The following is a 19754-nucleotide window of genomic DNA, read 5'->3' as shown; positions in this document are numbered from 1 at the left end:
TTATCAACACACGCGCAAGCACTAACAGTCCCAACTTCTCACATACTGTGCATATATTATGACCAACAGAAATGTGTGCAGTGAAACGATACTTAGTTTGAAGAACTGGTGTCTATACAATTATAAATTTACAACATAAGAATACAGTTACTGTTTTGGTTGGCAGGAGAGCCAACACCGTGTTACTGGAGGAGGCTGAAAGGCACGCGTTTTAGCTCACGCAGGCTAGCGTGAGGTCTGGAACAGGACAAGGAAATTAGAATTTAGAAAAACGGACGTAGCTGGTGGAATACTTAACTTTAATCCGTTAATGAAGAACGTCGGTCTTGACGGTACATGAATCAATATCAATAGTAACTGATAATGGCGCCTTGCTAGGTCGTAGCAAATGACGTAGCTGAAGGCTATGATAAACCATCGTCTCGGCAAATGAGAGCGTATTTTGTCAGTGAACCATCGCTAGCAAAGTCGGTTGTACAACTGGGGCGAGTGCTAGGAAGTCTCTCTAGACCTGCCGTGTGGCGGCGCTCGGTCTGCAATCACTGATAGTGGCGACATGCGGGTCCGACGTATACTAACGGACCGCGGCCGATTAACAGTACAGATAACATTTGTAGTAACACAGGCTTTACAAAAGAATAGAAATAAACATATACATCAGTGTTACAGGAATTATGACATAAGTAAATATATAAAGTAATGAGAATAGTTTTCGAAACATTAATTTCATACATGAGCATTGAAACACAACAGAATTTATAATGTCTAAACATCTTTACAAAGTAAATAACATATTATTAATGCAAATTATATATGAGGATAACAGTGTTCCTCATCATAGTGAATGTAGCTTAGTACTAGAAAAACTGTATAACATAAATCTTATTAGCTAAACACATAAAGACAGGAAAAACACAAATACACAAGAGTACACAAACACAGCAGAATAACACAGAAGGACAGGACAGGGTTTGTTTTCAGTGTAACATTTGGTACTGCAGTCCAATCCAAAACTTCATTCCATAGATCTTTCCTCTTATTTCAACATTTGTTTCCACCAAAAAAATCCTATCCAAGCATGCTTTCTGTATTTATATGTTCACATATTTCTTACCTCATTATTTATTTTCCATTATCTAACCTCATCATTTATTTCCAAGAAAATACTACCTAAACCTGTTGTCCCTAAACCCTACTTTTTTGTTCATATCCTCTTTCTAAATACTTTTTTGGCCAAACCATTTTCTTATAGCTTCTCAATGCATTTCTTCCAATTAATCACAACTCGTTCTCTTATATAGGCTACCCCATCTTAAGCTAACTTAAATCTACTGAGCTCAGATATATATACTAAGGGACGAGGCAATGCAGCAGTACAAAATAATTAACACAAACAGCAATGACAAAAAAATGCAAATTGGCAAAGCAAGCAGCAGTAAATCTAAATTAGCAGAGCAAATTGCAACATTATCACTAATATAAGCCAATGTGCAGCAAAAAGAAAAATAAATCAGTAGGAAAACTGGCTTAACAGAGTAATAGCAAGTCAAATTCAGTAACACTATGCCTGGCAAGCAGCAGCAGTAAATGCTATAACTTATGCCTAAATATGACATAGCTCAATCAGAAAAAATGTTATACTAAAGATGGCCATGTCTAATACCTATGTCACATCTTAACACTAGAGTGATGCATCACTATAACTTACCCTAGCAGACAAGTTACCAAGTAGTTGAAAAGAAAATTATGTATGCAGTAGCTGTTATTAATCTCTTCTTATTGTTCTTTCCTTTCCATGTGCGCCTTTTTCGAAGAATGTGGATCATAAAATTATTATTTAATATATCTGTTGACAGAAAGTGTTCACATTAGCAAACGCATTTAATTTTATTTTATAAAACCAATGCTGCAACACAGCTGGAAACCAGATATCAAATGAAATAAGCAACTATGTGAAGCAAGGCATAAAAATATCATTCAATAGTCATGAGGCATTTCATAAGTTAGTAGAAATTCTCTCAATTCTCGTAGAAAGACACTTGTCGTAATCAGGTGTGCAGATGTACGAATATTTCCCATCAATTCATAAGCATTTCAGTAAGTAGCACAAAGTATGAGTAATCATATGTTTCCAAGTAATGAGCGTGTCGTATTTGCAATGCTTTCTACAAAGGAATGTCAATAGTGAGGCTAATGGCCTCTTTTTTTCTCCACTTAATGGCTGTTTCTCCAGGCGGCTGGCACAGCTGGCCGCTCTCGACGCATTACGTCAAGGTCACTTGGCTTTCTTAGCGAAATATTTACAACAGCAGTTTGCACTACAGTGACAGTCTCATATAAAAATTTCACAGGTCAAGAATTTGCGTTACAAATGTGTAGAAACAAAATCCTATAAATATAACAGTGCCCAAAAAATGTTCGCCGGCATTGTGATACATTCACGCACTTACACACATTTCATAACTCTTAAAGTACGATTCTTGGTTTCCAACATCCTTTTTCACAAGTCAGAGTCCCTAACCACTACTCATTATTCCTTACCTTATTACACATACACATATTCGTCGACACTTCTTCAATATTTCATCATAATAAATACATATAATAATAAACATTCCTCAACAGCATAATACACATCGTCGTCGTAATAATAACATCATAACACCTCAGTCAAATCTCAAAAACGGCTTAGCTTTCTGCAATAATTTCAAAACCTAAAAAAATTCTCAGTGCATTTCAATAGTGTCATCTACCTCAAACGTACTTTAAAAATCATGATCCCATACCAAATACATCATTCAAAGCTCTCATAGTATCACAATGGTTCCGAAAAAATATGAAGAGTTCACAAAGTCCAGAGAAAATACAGTTTCATAAGTGTGAAGTTATCCAAATGTGTAATTACATTAACATCTGTCACTGATGTAGTAAAATAAATGTTTGTCTCTCTCAGTTAAATGATCAGATGGCTGTGTAATTCTGTGTTAGAGAAATATGGTACCGATGTGTAAAGTTGTATAAGCAAATACCATATTAGCTAGGGCTCCTTGTGCTTGCCAAACACATGGTACACAAAGTAAGCGTGTACCCCCCTGAGGATTAATGTAATTATACCCTCAAGTGTTACAAATTACAGCAATGGAATGAAATGTCATGGAAAACTTTCTTTCTAATTCAAAAATCTTTAAAAATAAATGTTTTAAGTACAAGATTAATCACTCAAATGCGTGTCCTGTAGCATTAAATTGTGCGTCATGTTGTAACATAATCTCTTTCATTACTTAAGGGTAAAAAATGTGCCAAGTGTCGTAATTATTGTCGCCTGTAAGCAAAGTTCTGTGGAAGTCAATGTACTTACCTCGTAATAAATAAAAGCGAAATGCTATGCGTATAGATATCATAGTTATTATGTACAGTACTGTGATCAAGAAAGTACTACATTGTAATGTATTGTTGTGCTACAAAAAAAGGCTACCTTATTGTAGCTATACCACAAAGTTACTACTAAAACATGTTTTACTTTCCAGAAGAATTCAGAAAAACTGTGCAGATATAAAGCAGATACAGCACAAAAGCAACAATGTAAATTGTGTCACACATTAGTAGCGTCGTGATATAATCGTGTAGCTGTCAAATGAACCAAATGCTAAGTCATCTTTAATCCCACAGAAAGTACTTCAAATAAAGAATGTCTTTTCAAGTAAACCAAAATGTTACATGAAAATCTCATTAGCAGTGCCGGTAATTGTTCTAAGTATGTAAGCCTTGTAGTCATTACGTAATCGTGGAACTAACAAGCAAGAATGTACACACACAATAACACTGTGTCGTCTGTTCACTATAACAATGCACTCGTAAATACTGTCTAAATATGTTCCCTAGGTTCTAGACTGGATAGTTAACTTCAAAACATTGTTGCATGTTAACAGTTTCTAAGTGTGACCAAGAGTACTATTAATGTGAAAAATTTTATGGCAAAGACAAAGTTAAAAAGCAGATTATCTTTCAATAAACAGTTTTACATGTGAAATGTGGTGTAAACGTTTGCTCTTCCTAGTCCGCAGAGTTTCAGCTTCAAAGCAATTATCATGTTGAATATGTCGGTAAGAAATGCAAAAAATTTTCTCAAGGTTAGCGTCAATGTTATTTTTCTCTGAGCCAGCCGGCGCACGTGGCTGCCTGTGGTGCAAGATATTGTCTGTCTCTTTGTTGGCGCGCGTCGTTATTGAGATTTGGAGACCTAACTTCTAAAAATTAACCTTGTCGAGAGGGCCCTCCCCTGTTTGAATCCCGCCAGTTCTGATGGAATTCAGGTCTGTTGTTTTGTCGGTAGTTTACATAGTTTCTTGTTTGTCGGTGATGTGGTGGAGAATTTCTCCCGGAATCGTAACTGCGCGGTGGACCGTTGCGTCTGAAGTTATTCGGTCTCCCTTGATAATAATTATTTTGGTTCCCATATTGTCTGTTTCTCTCATTGTCTCTGTGATAATCATTCCCGCGGAGAGGTGATCTTTCCCTGTAAATATTACTACTCTGCCAACGGTTGTCATATGGGTGGTGTCTGTTTTGGTCACGATTTACATTGTAAGAATAGCCTTGTCATGTCCATTTATTATTTCTGTCATCACGGAATTGTGACACATGTGACATATAATTGTTGTGTTCCTGTTTTCGAGTTCTGCGATTGTCAGTATCAATTTCCAATTCTTGTAACAGTCCCTGAAAAGCTTCAATGTCGTCTTTGCAACGTCCTGCCAAAATAATATGTCGTAAATGTTCAGGAAATTTGATTAAGCAAATGCGGATGAGTTCTGAGGGGCTGTAAGGGTCTGACAGGTACTGATTCTTCTGCAACATGTCTTCAAAATATTTCACAAGACTAGAAAATTCAGATTGTTCGAAATGTTTCATCATTATGATGCTATGTTTTACTTGGTCTTGTGTAGCTTGAGACCAATATACTGAGAGGAAGGCATGATAAAATTCTCCTTCACTGTGACAATCGTGAATGACCGATCGCATTCTTTCAGCTGGTTTATTCTCTAAGTAGCCACATATAAATTCTAATCTGTGCTCTAATGACCAGTTGAGAGGAAAACAATGAGGGAATTGATGGAGCCACGCTTGTGGATGAATGTTGTTACCAGAATTCTTAAATGTTTTGAATTCATGTGTAGTAATGAACAGCTTATAGTCAAAACTATCGTGTTGGCGAGTCGCATATCGGTCATTGTTACGTCGTGTCGGCGGTTCCATCTCAAAATTCGGTGCACCTTGCCAATTTCTTTCATAATTTCCGAAATGCCCTGTGTTATTATTTTGCGGCTTTTCCGTATTTCTATGTCCCTCTTCCCGTGTTGGAGCGCGAGTGTCCTCTGAAATATGTAATTTTTGTATTACTTGTGCCAACTGATCTTGTACTTCCCGGATTTCTCTTTTGTGTTGCGTATTAATTTGATTCTGATTTTGTTTGAATTTCTTAATTTGTTCATACTTTTCTGTGTCAATGATGGCTACAGGTCTTGTGTCGTTCAGATCATCATCTACCTTTGTAGATAAGTTAGTGAACTGATCCGAAAGTTTGGCTACTTTCTCCGATAGTGTACTTATTCCCTCAGTGTGTTTTTCTGAACCAAGTTTCAGAGTGGCCATTTGTGTTGAAATCGTATCTACTGTGTCCTTTAAGTTTTCCTGACTTTTTGCTAGTTGCGTAACCGAATTGGTAGATGCAACTGAGTCAACTTTAGCTTGCAATGTCTCATGATTTTCATGAACAATAGTTTGCAGTTCTTTTATGGCTGCTTCGTGATTCTGTAATGTATTTTCATGCCGCGAAAAAATAGGTTGGAAATGCTCACAAATTTGTGTTTTTACGTCATTACAGACTTTTTGACATTTCGATTCGATTTTATGTAACTCAGTAGTTAAATCTTCACGTGTTTGATCAAGCGTGGTGTGAAGATTTTGTTCCATTGCGTCTAACTGTTGCTGTGTTTGTCTCTGGTGTTGTTCCATTGTGTCTAACTTTTGAAAATTTTGTTCCATTGTGTCTAAATTTTGAAGATGTTTTCCCATTTGTTGCATTAACTGTACTAACAATGCACTGGTGTTTGAAATATGTTTCTCAGTGCTATTCGGCAGTGCATTTGAACAGGAAATATTCGGATTTTGAAAAGCAGAAAATGTGTCTTCACTTATTTGAGAAAACGGCGAGGATGCAAAACATGAATCTACAGTATTTGCAAGATTGTGTCCTGTAATTTCGGATTCCTGAGGCGAGCTGTTGCCGACCGATCGATCGATAATACTTCCCTGTTCACTATTTGTTTCACTGTCTACGCCATTATTTGCCGCCCACTCCATTTACCTATGCACAATTACTAAATTACTACTTTGAATGTCTGTTAATTCACTACACAGTGGTGCTGATAAGCTACGCTCGTCGTCACTATTATTTCTCAGTTTACTTTGGAGCCTAGTGTTACGTTTTTCACACACCATTATTGTCACAATATTTCACACCATAACACAGAAAGGCACAATTTGAAGAGCAAAATAAGAAAACACATTAACATAGAACTGAAAATAATATCTAGTTAATTGCAAGTGCAGCTGCAAAATACTTGGTGCAGATCTACATCCATGCCACAACTGTTTTACTGTACAACAATGAAAAACTACAACTACAAAGGAAATTCTCTCTATAATTATGCACTAACAATAAACAATAGCTATACTAATTACACAAATTGCAAGAAAAAAACAGAAGATTTCAGTGAGGTATCCTGGCAGGGTCGCCATATGAAATGTCCCCTTTGAAAAATTAATGAATTACTGTGCTGATAAACCTCTTACATTATTTGATTTTCAAACAGCTGAGCAAAACTGTACATATTCAGACATTACTCTCTTTACTTATTCTGATCAACACTAAACTGACACACAATATTTTTAGCGCAACGCAATCTGACTTTTAATAATCCCTACAAAAGAATGGCACTGACTAACATTAAACTATACCTTTCACAAATCACTTACATCACAAAAATCTTCGTTACTCGAACTACTGCAATACAGCGAGCGCCACTACTGCCAGCTAAATAAAAGATTCAAACTACTGAAGGCACTAACTACTGATAGGCATAGTAAGCAAATGAAAGATTTTGATAGAGAACAAACAATGTATTTACCTTAATAGTGTTCAAAAGTCATAATATATATATCAGTTCATGACATCCAGTCTTACAAATGTACTGTCTCTGATGGACACACGTTCAGATCATCTACTCTCAAAATTCCGCCATGTCTCTCCCCACATCCACCACTGCTGGTGGCTCACCTCCAACTGCGCAACGCTATGTGCTGTTAACAGCCAACTGCCCAACACTACAATAGCAAATTCCAACAATGCCATGCAGCCACAGACTGCATACAGCACAGCCACGCTACGTGGCGTTACCAATAAAAAAACCTAAACAGCCTACTTACAAAGTGTTCACAGGAAACAATATTTACAAAACAAACAATACAAATGTAATAAAGTTTTACAGTGTTTTATAACTATGCCATTTTCTGAATGTTTTAGACTTAAAAAACCCACTGATGATGGCGCTATTTGTCACCGAAACTAGTTCGGGGAATAAATAAATAACAAAAGGAGTTTTTCATTAAGTTGGAGTCACAGTTCCCATACTGTTCTTTTTGTATGCAAACACGAACTGAGTGGAAGAGTTCTCTGATAAAATTATTGTAATATGTTATGCTAACAACGAATGTAAATGTAACTGTGGCGATGCCTCTTCTTAAAATATTTGTTTGGCGTGTAGCCTAATGTAGAAGTGAAACGTGGGCGACAAACACAGTACAGAGAGGAAGAGAATGAATTTCGAACGTGGTGTAAAAAAAAAAAAAAAAAAAAAAAAAAAAAAAAAAAAAAAAAAAAAAAAAAAAATAATAATTCCTTTCCGCCGTAAGTTAACTAAAAGGCGTAAAAGGTTGCTATGACACATTATACATTTAGCAGGTTTAAGTAGATGTAGGTTGTTCTAGCTATGCAGAGATGAAGAGGCTTGGCGGAGAGCGTCTTAGAACTGGTCTTCGCACCGGATATCACAACAACAACCACGACAACAACAATTGTGATCAACTGTTGGAAGTCAGGTGACGGACCAGAGGGCTGACTTGCGACGGTTAGGACCTCAGCGATTCTTTTCTCATAATGGTTTCTCCTTTTCAGATAAGGAAATCAGCAGCCTAATCCACACTGCATTTTCCCCCTCCTCCTTAACTTTTGGAAGATGTTTTATAGGAGAGGGAAATAAAATGTCTAGTTTTTACGCTCTCTCTCTTAAAGTGATACTCGATCGTGGCTTGAATGAATCGAATTTTCACTTTCGGAAATGTGTAATATCAAGCGCTGGCGCGTCGGCCCGAAACGATACAGCAGACAAGGCTGTGACACGACATCGGCCAATAGAACGCTGACGAGGACGACACCACGAATATAAGCGCCGCCCCAGATAACCTCGGCCGCACTAGAACAGCCGCACTAGAAGACGAGCCGTCATCCTGCCTCTTTAGTCGTGACTTATGAACTTGTGTGATTTGCTTGCATGGAAATGGTATATATCGAAGGACATTGATTATTTGCATGTCGCCAAATGCTTGCGACACCTCATTCTAAAAAGTTAAATTTAAGTATTGTCAATTTAATTTATTGTAATAAACTCCATTAATATGGTTGTTTGAATGTTGTCTAGCTGTCCGAGAAGACTGGGCAGTATCCTACAGTTCCCACGACTGGCTGGATACGCAAGTGTTTTTCCTTGCCGCGCCTACCAGTCCCCAACGATGACTAAGCATTTGATGAAGGGTATCACCTGCCCACCTTTACTGAGAATTTTAAGAACGTTTCTGAGTACACAGAAACCGTGACGATGTCCTAGCCACTTGCAGACCGGCAACCCCTTTGACACTCTACTGATTCCCGGTGGCCTGCTCTCAGGGAAGGACACCCAGGATAAAGCCGTTATATTCTCTTCTGAGGCGACTGTTTTAACTGGTCCTTAATATGAGACTATGTAGACTTTCTCGGCGTATTGACAGATCAAATGCTTGTCGGGTCTTCAGCCGAACGAACCTGTCATCTGCAAACAATATTTCCACGGTCCACCTGGACGCCATCATCAGGTGAGAAAAGCTAAGCCGTTCTCTGATAACTGATTCAAACTGTCAACGACGGAACCTTTGTAAGCAGCGAAACCACGAAAACGCATGCACTGAGGTAATGCGCAAGTTCTCAGACGATGCTGCTGCCTCCTGGCGCAAGGAGACTTACAGCGCCTCCAGTGGTGAATGCTGTCGGAAAAGGAAATATCGTTAAAAATTAATATTTATAGCTGGCCGAATCAGATGCAGTTGTTTCTTCATTCTGATAAAACAGGACTCCACATTTTTCTTACCGGATATGCATAATCACGGTTAACGATACTATCTGATAGTCTGATTGCAACAGATGCTTTTTAATTATTTTTAATATTTCGTTTCCGACAGTATTTACCATTGGACGGGCTGCAGTTCTTCTTGCACCAGTTGTCAACAGAAACGTTTGAGTTCTTGCGCATTACTTCAGGGGATGCGCTTTCGTATTTTCGCTGCATATAAAGGTTCCGTCGTTCACGGTTTGAATAAGTTATCGGCGAGAGTGGCTTAGTTTTTCACACCTGATGACTGCGGCCAGGTGGACCGCGGAAATATTTTGTGCAGATGACAGTTTCATCTGTCTAAAGACCCGACAAGTGTTTGATATGGTCCTTAACATCCAGGATAGTGGCTTTGACGTCCGAGACAGTCCCACAGGTGTTCTATCAGTGACAGATTTGTGGATTTTTCTGGCGATGGGAGTACCTGAGTATCACGCAGCCAGTTCACAGACATATTTGCCAAGTGTGGACGAGCATTGTCCTGTTGAAAAATGGTACTATGACACCTTCGAATGAGAGTTAACACATGAGTGTGTAGAATGTACCTGATGTATCGTTGTGCTGTCGCAGGTCCCTTAATCACCACCAGCCGTGACCTGAAATCATATATGGCTCACCACACAATGACGTCAGGAGTATCATCTCACTGCTTCTCCAAAACATTCGGACTTCACCTCCAGTCGCGACCGTACTCACCGACAATGGTCATCCTGGGTTGGGTCGTATAGAACCGTGATTCGTCACTGATCACAGTCTGACACCATTCATCGACACTCCATAACTTCCTGCTCACAGTACCACACCAAACCCAGCCGTCCGTTTTGTACTATTATCGGTAGCCTACGCACGGGACGCTGAATCCATAGTCCGCCTGCCTGTAGTCTCCGACCAGTGGTGCAGAATGTTACGGAATGTTGCAGTGAGTCCATTGTTTGCTCTCAGATGGCAGCACAAATGTGAAGGGATTACGATGCGCTTGGTGCGCAATATGGCTGTACTTCCTTCTTGTGGTCAGACGCCATCGACCGGGACCTTGACGACGCGTACGCCTGCCCCGCACGTCCCCGTGCACTCCAACATCTGGTCATTCTCACATCCGCAGGCCCCTACAAATATCGGTACTGCACGATTCGACCAGCCAGCCAAACTGAGAACCACAGCGAAGGCCTTTGTCATGTACTGATAGCGTTGTCTCACACGAGTACGCGGCACCTCCGGATCCTTCGTAATCATAACGCTGTTCACGCCTCTTATATGGCATACCAGGCCTGTTAACGATGCTAAACACGAACGATAGTAATCCACTCTGGTGGTGGTTCTGTCTGTTACAGAGAGCTGGAATTCATGCCATACGTATCATACATATAGTAACTTACGTTGCGGTTTTACAACGTTCTCTGAGTGCTTTACTTTTCTACCCGGCAGTGTATTTTGCATCACGTACCGTCTTACATTCCTAAGTGGTATGCAACGTCACTACTGTTGAGGAACTAGTCGGCGTCATATCTTGAATAGAACAGCCCGGTCAACGTCCAACGTTTTTTTTATTATTACGTGAGTTGACGGCTGCTGCGTCTGGAACCCACACGTGTTAGTTTGATGGGTTATAATATATGATCTCCTGGAAATGACTACACGGACGAAACTGCACTGCGCACTTTATTTCACTATAGTTAATTCAAAATAAAATTATATTTTAACGCAATTGTAACATCCAGCGGGGGCAAGGTGCTGTGGACCCTGTTGCAAGTGATGTACTGTATAAGAAATCAGATCGCTGTGCATAAAAATACGAATCCGTATCTCTCGATCGGCAGTATAAGATGGTAGTCTCAAAATCATTCAGTATGAAGCTAAGGAAAAGAAATGAGAAAAGAGTGCGCGCTAGATAATGCCTCCAGAGTGATCAATTTTAAGCACCTTTCTGCGGTCTACATAGAAAGACCTTTGGACTGACGAGTTCCACCAATTGTTTGCCAGTCTCCGGATAAAGACGTATTTTCGATTTCGTCTGAGAATGCAGTCGTTTTGTTGCACAGACATTTTATAATTTTGCTGTTAGTGTTTTATTAGTAATAATTTGCCATCACGCCCATAAGAATCTGTGGATGTTGTATGAAGTAATGTGTAGTACTGAGCCTTCTAGTAGTTTTACATTTGATATTCTAATAGTTAAAGTAATACGTTAAGTAAATTTTTCTCATTTTAATTGCAGATCAGCAAGTCTGTTGTTGTTATGGGTTTTCCCCAGTGTCGACCTTGCATTGTAATGTTCATTCATTGTACGGGGTTACATTTCTCTTTTCAGATGTGGTTGCAGTTAGCAGGGAACCTGCTCTTGGAGAATAGCAAGTACTATTCTGCCATCTACTGCTATTTCCTAATAGTGAGTAGAATGTCCTGCACTTTGCAGCTAGTGTTGTGGATACTGAAATGGAAGCTTGAAATAAAGAATGTGTACTGCGGTGTACTGTGTTTTCAATCCTCTTCAACAATGGTTGAAATGGCTCTCAGCACTATGGGACTTGACATCTGTGGTCATCAGTCCCCTAGAACTAAGAACTACTTAAACATGACTAACCGCCAGCCGGAGTGGCCGGCCAAGAGGTTCTAGGCGCTTCAATCTGGAGCCGCGCGACCACTACGGTCGCAGGTTCGAATCCTGCCTCGGGCATGAATGTGTGTGGTGCCCTTAGGTTAGATAGGTTTAAGTAGTTCTAAGTTCTATGGGACTGATGACCTCAGATGATAAGTCCCATAGTGCCCAGAGCCATTTGAACCATAACCAACCTAAGGACATCATACACATCCATGCCCGAGGCAGGATTCGAACCTGCGACCATAGCGGTGGCGCGGTTCCAGACTGAAGCGCCTAGAACCGCTCGGCCACAGCCTCCGGCCAATCCTCTTTAACACGACTATGTAGCAACACCTGTTGTGACCGTCTGACTAAAGGTATCATTCATACCGCGTTAACTGCTGTTCGTTTGACGTTTGATGCTATAGTTTGGGGACACGGTACGTCCAGTCAGACGTTGTTATCACCTCGAGAGTCTGCTAATCGAGTTCGATGTTAATGGTCGCAAACACCTGGACAGTACCCTAATAGCTGGCTTTGAAGGGAAGGTGCTGGTATTGTCCTTGCTTCCCCTCTTGCGTTATAAATACAGAGCAGTTGGAAATTACGGTAAAATTTTCTGCAGCCGTTACAACGCGTGTATTAAGACGCATGATTCCCACTTCTCATGAGGCACAATTTGCTGCTAAATGATGTAAATGTTTTATATGAATAAAAAATATATTTTTCGCTAAGATCCTCTTCTCAAAACGCTCATTTTTGGATTCCTGTAGAATTTCGAAATTTTAAACTCAAAAGTCTGAAAGATCATATATATGTATATTCGAAAACAGCACAGAATCTTTAACCTAGTTATGTTTCCGGGATTCGTGAGCTCTGAGACATACAACATCATCCTTAAAATCCCGAATACAGCAGAGGGAGGTAAATGTGAGAAATATCGTATAATAAGTCCTCAACGCATCCAATTTGCTGACAAGAATGATGTGGAAGGGTATGGAAAAGAAACACTCGGTCTCCTCGAGGCCTCCAAACATGGATATGTAGATCGTGGTGCTGCACGCAGAACCGAGACTCGTCTCAAAAGACGGCGTGGTGCCCCTTCTGTGTCCAGCGTTGTCGCTGGACGCACCACTTTCTGCTGCCACGTGAAGGGAGGCCACAACAATGGTCGCCGTGGTGACAGGTGATGAATGCCCAGACGCCGTCGTACTGCCCGTCTGGATTTTTTTTGTTGCTAAAAAGAACCCAATTCCCTGGCTCAAGGTAAGCAGTGTATCTGTACGACCCTGCATGGCCGAGAGAACGATTTGTCTGTCCTGTCAGGCGTTAGTTGCGCAGCCTTGTTGAAATACTGCCCATCGATCCTTACTTGCATGGCAGTTTCGAAGAGCAGTCTCGATAGGCCATCTGCTGCTGTTGAATTCCAGTACATACCAATAGCCTTTTACCCTTCTTTCAAGAGGAATGAGGTGATCTTGTCACATACAACCATAATTTGAATGCCATTTTTGAATGAAAACAATCTGTATAATCTTTTCTTATACTGGGTGTTTCGGTAAGAGCGAACAAAAACTTAATAGGACGTAGAGGATGCTCCACTGAACAATTGGAGGTAGGGAACCTGGGGTCAGGGAAGCCAGCTTAAGAAGATAATAACAATAAAATCACATTACTGTGTACTTTTTTATTTACATTAGTTACAGTTAACTACAAATACCAGGACTGACACAATGGGAGTACGATTTGTACTCTATCTTAGAAAACGTGCTGAAATTGATGGGCATCATCCTCAATACAAGCATGACATCGGCGAACACGTTTCTGACGCACCCTGGCAAATATCCCTGGTGCGTTTCGAAACACATCACAGGCAGCTACAATTCTGACAACTAATTCCATCTCCGTGTCCACCGGCGTCACATATACAAGTGACCATAGGTATCCCCATAGGAAATAAACAAAGGGAATCGAGTCGGGCGACGTCGCTGGCCATGGAATAGGTCCTCCCCTACCAATCAAGTGATCAGGAAATACAGTAGTGAAATGGTTGCAGACATCCACAATGAAGTGAGACCGTGCACTGTCATGATGTACCCACATCGTCTCACGAGCAGCCAAAGGAACGTTCTTCAACAGTTCAGGTAGAATTCATTGCACGAACCTCAAATACAGGTGGCCATTCAGACGGCGAGGTAGGAGATATGGCTCAATGAGATTGTCACCTGCAGTGCCGCCCCAGATATTCGCAGCAAAACGTACCTGATGATGTAACTCTTCTACAGCGTGATGGTTTTCCTCATCCCATACATTACTATTTCTACTTTTCGAAATACCACCACGATCAGATGAGACCTCGCCAGTAAACAACACGATTTGGAGGAAATCTAGTCGATTAATCCACTGACATAATGGGACCCTTGGTGCAAGGTCAGTCACAAGCATTGCTTGGACTCTTGGTGGGTGATATGGGTGTAGTTGTTGTACGAGGGTGAGTCAAATGAAAACTGCTGTGTTGGCAGAAGAGCCTACACCGTGTTGCTAGAGGAGGCCGAAATGCACGCGTTTAATTACACGCAGACTGCCGTGAGGTCTGGAACAGCTAAAGGAGTTGTGTCTAACAAGAAAATAACGTAGTTCCTGGAATACTTAACTTTAATCCATAATTGTAGAACATCGCTCTTGATGATACATGCTTCACAATATAAACATCAATTGAATACGGCGCCTTGCTAGGTCGTAGCAAATGACGTAGCTGAAGGCTATGCTAACTATCGTCTCGGCAAATGAGAGCGTAATTTGTCAGTGAACCATTGTTATGAACGTCGGCTGTACAACTGGGGCTAGTGCAAGGACGTCTCTCTAGACCTGCCGTGTGGCGGCGCTCGGTCTACGATCACTGACAGTGGCGACACGCGGGTCCAACGTATACTAATGGACCGCGGCCGATTTAAAGGCTACCACCTAGCAAGTGTGGTGTCTGGCGGTGACACCACAAAAACCTTAAATTTGTAATAACAAATCGAAATTTCGCTCCGTTTTCCTGTAAGTTGGTAAGCGTGCTACAAACAGCGTGCAGAATGGCCTGTAGGTGGCAGCATAGTGTAGATGCACACATACCGTCGCAGCATCAGTATAAAGATGGCCGCCCCACTTGAGAGTTGCACCAGGCAAGAACAGCGTTCTGTTATTCGGTTTTTGCTTAGTGAAGGTGTGAAACCTATAGAAATTCATCTTCGAATGAAGGTTCACTACGGTGATGCATGTTTGCCAGAGCAGCACGTCTACGAATGGAGTAGGGAGTTCCCAAATGGTGTGACTTCAGTGGAAGATACTCACCGTCCAGGTCAGGTACAACGAGTTGTGACTCCGTAGAGCATTGCAGCAGTTGAAGCCATAGTGAAGGAACACCACCGAGTGGTACTGAATGACACTGCAGCATGTTTACAGATTACTCATTGGTCAGCACACCACATTGTGCATGATGTGCTCCAGTCTAACACAGTGTCTGTAAGATGGGTGCTACGGCAGCTGACTCCTGAAATGAGAGAACAAAGTGTTGATACTTGTGAAGAACTTCTTCGGCGCTTTGAACGAGAAAGTGATGGCTTCCTTGCAAGAATCGTTACTGGGGACGAAACCTGGGTTCACTTCCACCAACCGGAAGTGAAGAGAGAGAGCAATGAATGGCGCCATTCCTCATCACCAAAACCAAAGAAGTTTCGAACAGAACCATCAGCAGGGAAGGTTATACTGACTCTCTTTTGGGACGAAAAAGGCGTCATTTTGGAGGATTACATACCTAGAGGGACCACTGTCACCAGTGCATCATATACAGAAAAAGAAATGGCTCTGAGCACTATGGGACTTAACTTCTTTGGTCATCAGTCCCGTAGAACTTAAAACTACTTAAACGTAACTAACCTAAGGACATCACACACATCCATGCCAAAGGCAGGATTCGAACCCGCGACTGTAGCGGTCGCGCGCATCATATACAGATCTTCTAAAAAATCATCTGCGGCCTGCAATCAAATCAAAGCGACGTGGATTGCTGTCAGCAAGTGTCCTTTTGCAACATGACGATGCAAGGCCCCACGCTGCCCGTACAAGAGTTGCAGCAATCACAGACCTGCATTTTGAGTGTCTTCCTCATCCACCATACTCACCAGACCTTGCCCCAAGTGATTTCCATATGTTTGGACCACTCAAAGACGCAATGGGAGGAAAGAAGTTCCGTTCTGATGAAGAGGTACTCTACGCGGTGCCTGAGTGGTTGCGTGGAATACCAAAAGAATTTTTTTCTAAAGGAATTTATGCACTTTGTAAGCGCTGGAGGACTTGCATTGAGCTTGGGGGATAATATGTTGAAAAGTGATACAACTTTGTACCACGTCTGCACAATAAATAATATTTAAAAAATATTTAACGTCTTCATTTGACTCAGCCTCGTACGTGGAGTACTCGCCACACGCTAGTACGTGCAGCGCCCATTTCACGAGCGATACGACGAGTACTTGCAGTGGGGTCCGTTACAAAACGTTCCAGCATCTCCTCTTCAAAATCAGGTGTGCCAGTGGTCCTCATGTTGGCAGGTCCCTAGTTTCTTTTCCAATGAACCAGTCTCCCGCATTCGTCGATCGAGAGGAATAAACACTCGTCGCGGCGAATGATGCCTGTTACGAAATCGTCCCCTGTGTAGCGTCTCAGCAGCGAGAGGATTGCGATGTACATCCCCATACACAAGGTTCATTTCAGTGAGTTCTGCGAAACTCTACCGCTAATGCTCCATTGTATTGTACTATACGTCTCTGAATAGTACTGAGTAGTGAATGGGTCTGTTGTTGATTCTTAGCACGTTCTGCCATGAGACAATGTAAATACGATACTAGAGCCACCTAATGGACAAGTAAAGTAAAGAAAACTTGTATGATGGCTTCCTAGTAATCAGGCTCGTCCTCCTTGCAGGAAATAATGTACACGTAAATAAACATCACAGTACGAGTAAACTTGTACGCATGTTGTATGTAAATAAGCTGGAAACCAGTAATGCTAGACGAAGTTCTAGATAAGTTTACTTCCGTACGTCCTTAAGACGGCCTCTCCGACCCCGGGTTCGCTACCTCAAATTGTTCAGTGGAGCATTCTCTGTGCTCTGTTACATTTGTGCACGCTCTTACGGAAATACCTTGTATACAGAGTGTAGACGGCGCTAGTCTTACATACTTTGTGCGGCTGCCCTGAGACGCTAATCATTCGAACAGCCAAGCATGTGGTACAACTCATGCCACTTTGACGTTTGTTGCGTTTCCTCTTCGTGATGTCATATTTCAACGGCTAGCAATGTTTTCTGGGCTCATCAGTCATCAGACTTGTTTAATGTGGCCCACCATCTCTTCCCCTTCCGTGCCAATCTATTCATTGCGAAGTAGCACTTTCACAAACTGTTCTCAATTATTCCTCTGATATATCGGGTGTAATATGTATAAGGCAAATATTTATGTTGGCGACAGGGCGGCGTACTGGACAACATTACAGTAGTATTCACGACATTTAAAAAACTAATAATTATAGCCATTACAAGTCATATGTTTTTAGGTTCGTTAATACCTTGAAATACAAGTGATACGCGCAAGCCGTTAGCACTTTTTTTCCCCCTGGCAGCAGGTTAGGTGTTGATGTACGAACGCAAAATGGTTAATGTATACTAACAGGTTTAGTCCACTTAGTGGTGCTATACTACCACGCAGAAAACATCAGGTCATAAAGTTTGTGAAGTGTTTGTGGGAAGACTGTTCGATGCCGAGAAAACACAACTGACACGCTTATGTGTGTTCATATTGAGGTAGCACATATACTGCACTTCTACTTGTTAAAGCCTGATTCCATTCTCTATCTGTCTCCACAGTTTCTGCTCTCTAACACTCCATCTAATTATTCCGTTACGTCTTAACACATGTCCTGTTATCCTGTCCCATCTGCTTGTCAGTGTTTTCCAAACATTCCGTTCCACGCCGTTTCTGCAGAAAACCTCTTCATTTGTTATCTTATCAGGCCACACAATTTTCAACATCCTTCTGTAGCACGATATCTCAAACGCTTCGATCCCCTTCCTCTTAACACCTCTGTCATGCGTTATTTCGTTTGTAAGGTAGCAACATTCATTCACTTCGCCTATTTTGTGGTTCCCAATTTTGATGTTAATTCTATCACTAATCTCGTTTCTGCTAATCATTAATTTTGTCTTTCTTCGGTTTACTCTTTCCACATTCCCTGCCCATTAGATGTTCATTTCGTTCAGTACGTACTGTAATTCCTTCTCGCATCTACCAAAGAGAGGAATGTTATCAGCACATATTATCGTTGACATTCCTTCTCACTGAATTTTAATGCCACTCTTGAACCTGTGTATTCTTTCCGTCATTGCTTCTTTGAAGTACAGATTGAATAACAGGGGAGAAAGACTGTGTGCTTGTCTCCCACTTTTAAATCTCAGCACTCCGTTTTTTGTCTTTCATTTTTATTGCCCCTTCTTGCTTCTTAACCCTATTATAAATTATCCGTCTTTCACTACAGCTTATGCCTGTTTTTCTAACAGTTTCGAACATCATGTACCATTTTCTATTGTGTATCTGTTAAGCGTTTCTCCCCTTATCAAGTGCAACGTGAGAACTGCCTCTCTGGCGCCTTTACCTTTGCTACCGCCAAACTGTGGTCATCCCGAAGACCCTCAGTTTTGTTTCCCATTGTTCTGGGCAATATTCCCATTATCAACTTTGATGCACGAGCCGTTAAGCTGCTTGTACAACAGTTTCGGCACTTATGCGCCCTTTCTATAGCCAGTATTTCCCGAAAGGCAGATAGTATATGTCCAGTCTCATACATTCTACGTACCAGCTTGAAAATTAGTTTGGCTGCCACTTCGCCCATTGTATTCAGAAATTTCGAATGAATGTTATCTATCCCATCAAACTTATTTCATTGCAAGTTTTCTAAAGCTGTGTTCCATTCTGTAATGCTGGATCGCCTTGTCATCCAAATCGACTCCCAGTCGAAGCCCACGAGAAGGACAGGCCACGGTGCGTGTGGGACGGCAAGTGTATTACGTGTCTTACGTGCTGCAGCGACCGTCTGCAGCAGGAAGGGAGTTACTATTTGAGACCACTTTAATACTTTGTAGCTGCGCGTCTGAATAGACTCACGCTTTAGATAAAATGTGACAAAGTTAAGGACTCTATTGGATGCCTTTTCACCGATTTCCCGTCTGGTCCCGGAGGTAGCCAAGTATTCGCGATGTATGTCGGTCAGGGAGACTAGTGTGACGTCACAAGTTCGTTGCCGGGTTTGTATTTCTCTTGAGCCGCGCTTCCAGCTATAGTCCGTCATCAGACTGTTCCTCCTACTGCTCGTGGATGCCGTCAATGTTCTGTTGTTTCCTATAGGCTCTCTCCACTGAGTTTAACAGTGGAATCCCTCTAGCGCTTTTAATGTTGGCTCCTATGCTTGTAATTTCAGTGAATGTTGTTTTGACTTCTGTATACGCTAAATCAGTGATAAACAAACAATTGAGGAACTTGTGTGCGGGTGCTACTCTGAGATTAAGAGGTTTTCGCTTGTAGGGAGATCGTAACGGGTCGTATCAAATAGGACTGTGAACATTTTTAAAAATATCAGGAATCTGGTATATCGGTCTT

The sequence above is a fragment of the Schistocerca americana genome, chromosome 5 (genome assembly GCF_021461395.2).
Source record: "Schistocerca americana isolate TAMUIC-IGC-003095 chromosome 5, iqSchAmer2.1, whole genome shotgun sequence".
NCBI lineage: Eukaryota > Metazoa > Arthropoda > Insecta > Orthoptera > Acrididae > Schistocerca > Schistocerca americana.
The sequence above is the reverse complement of the archived record's forward strand: the minus strand, read 5'-3'. Positions refer to the sequence as shown.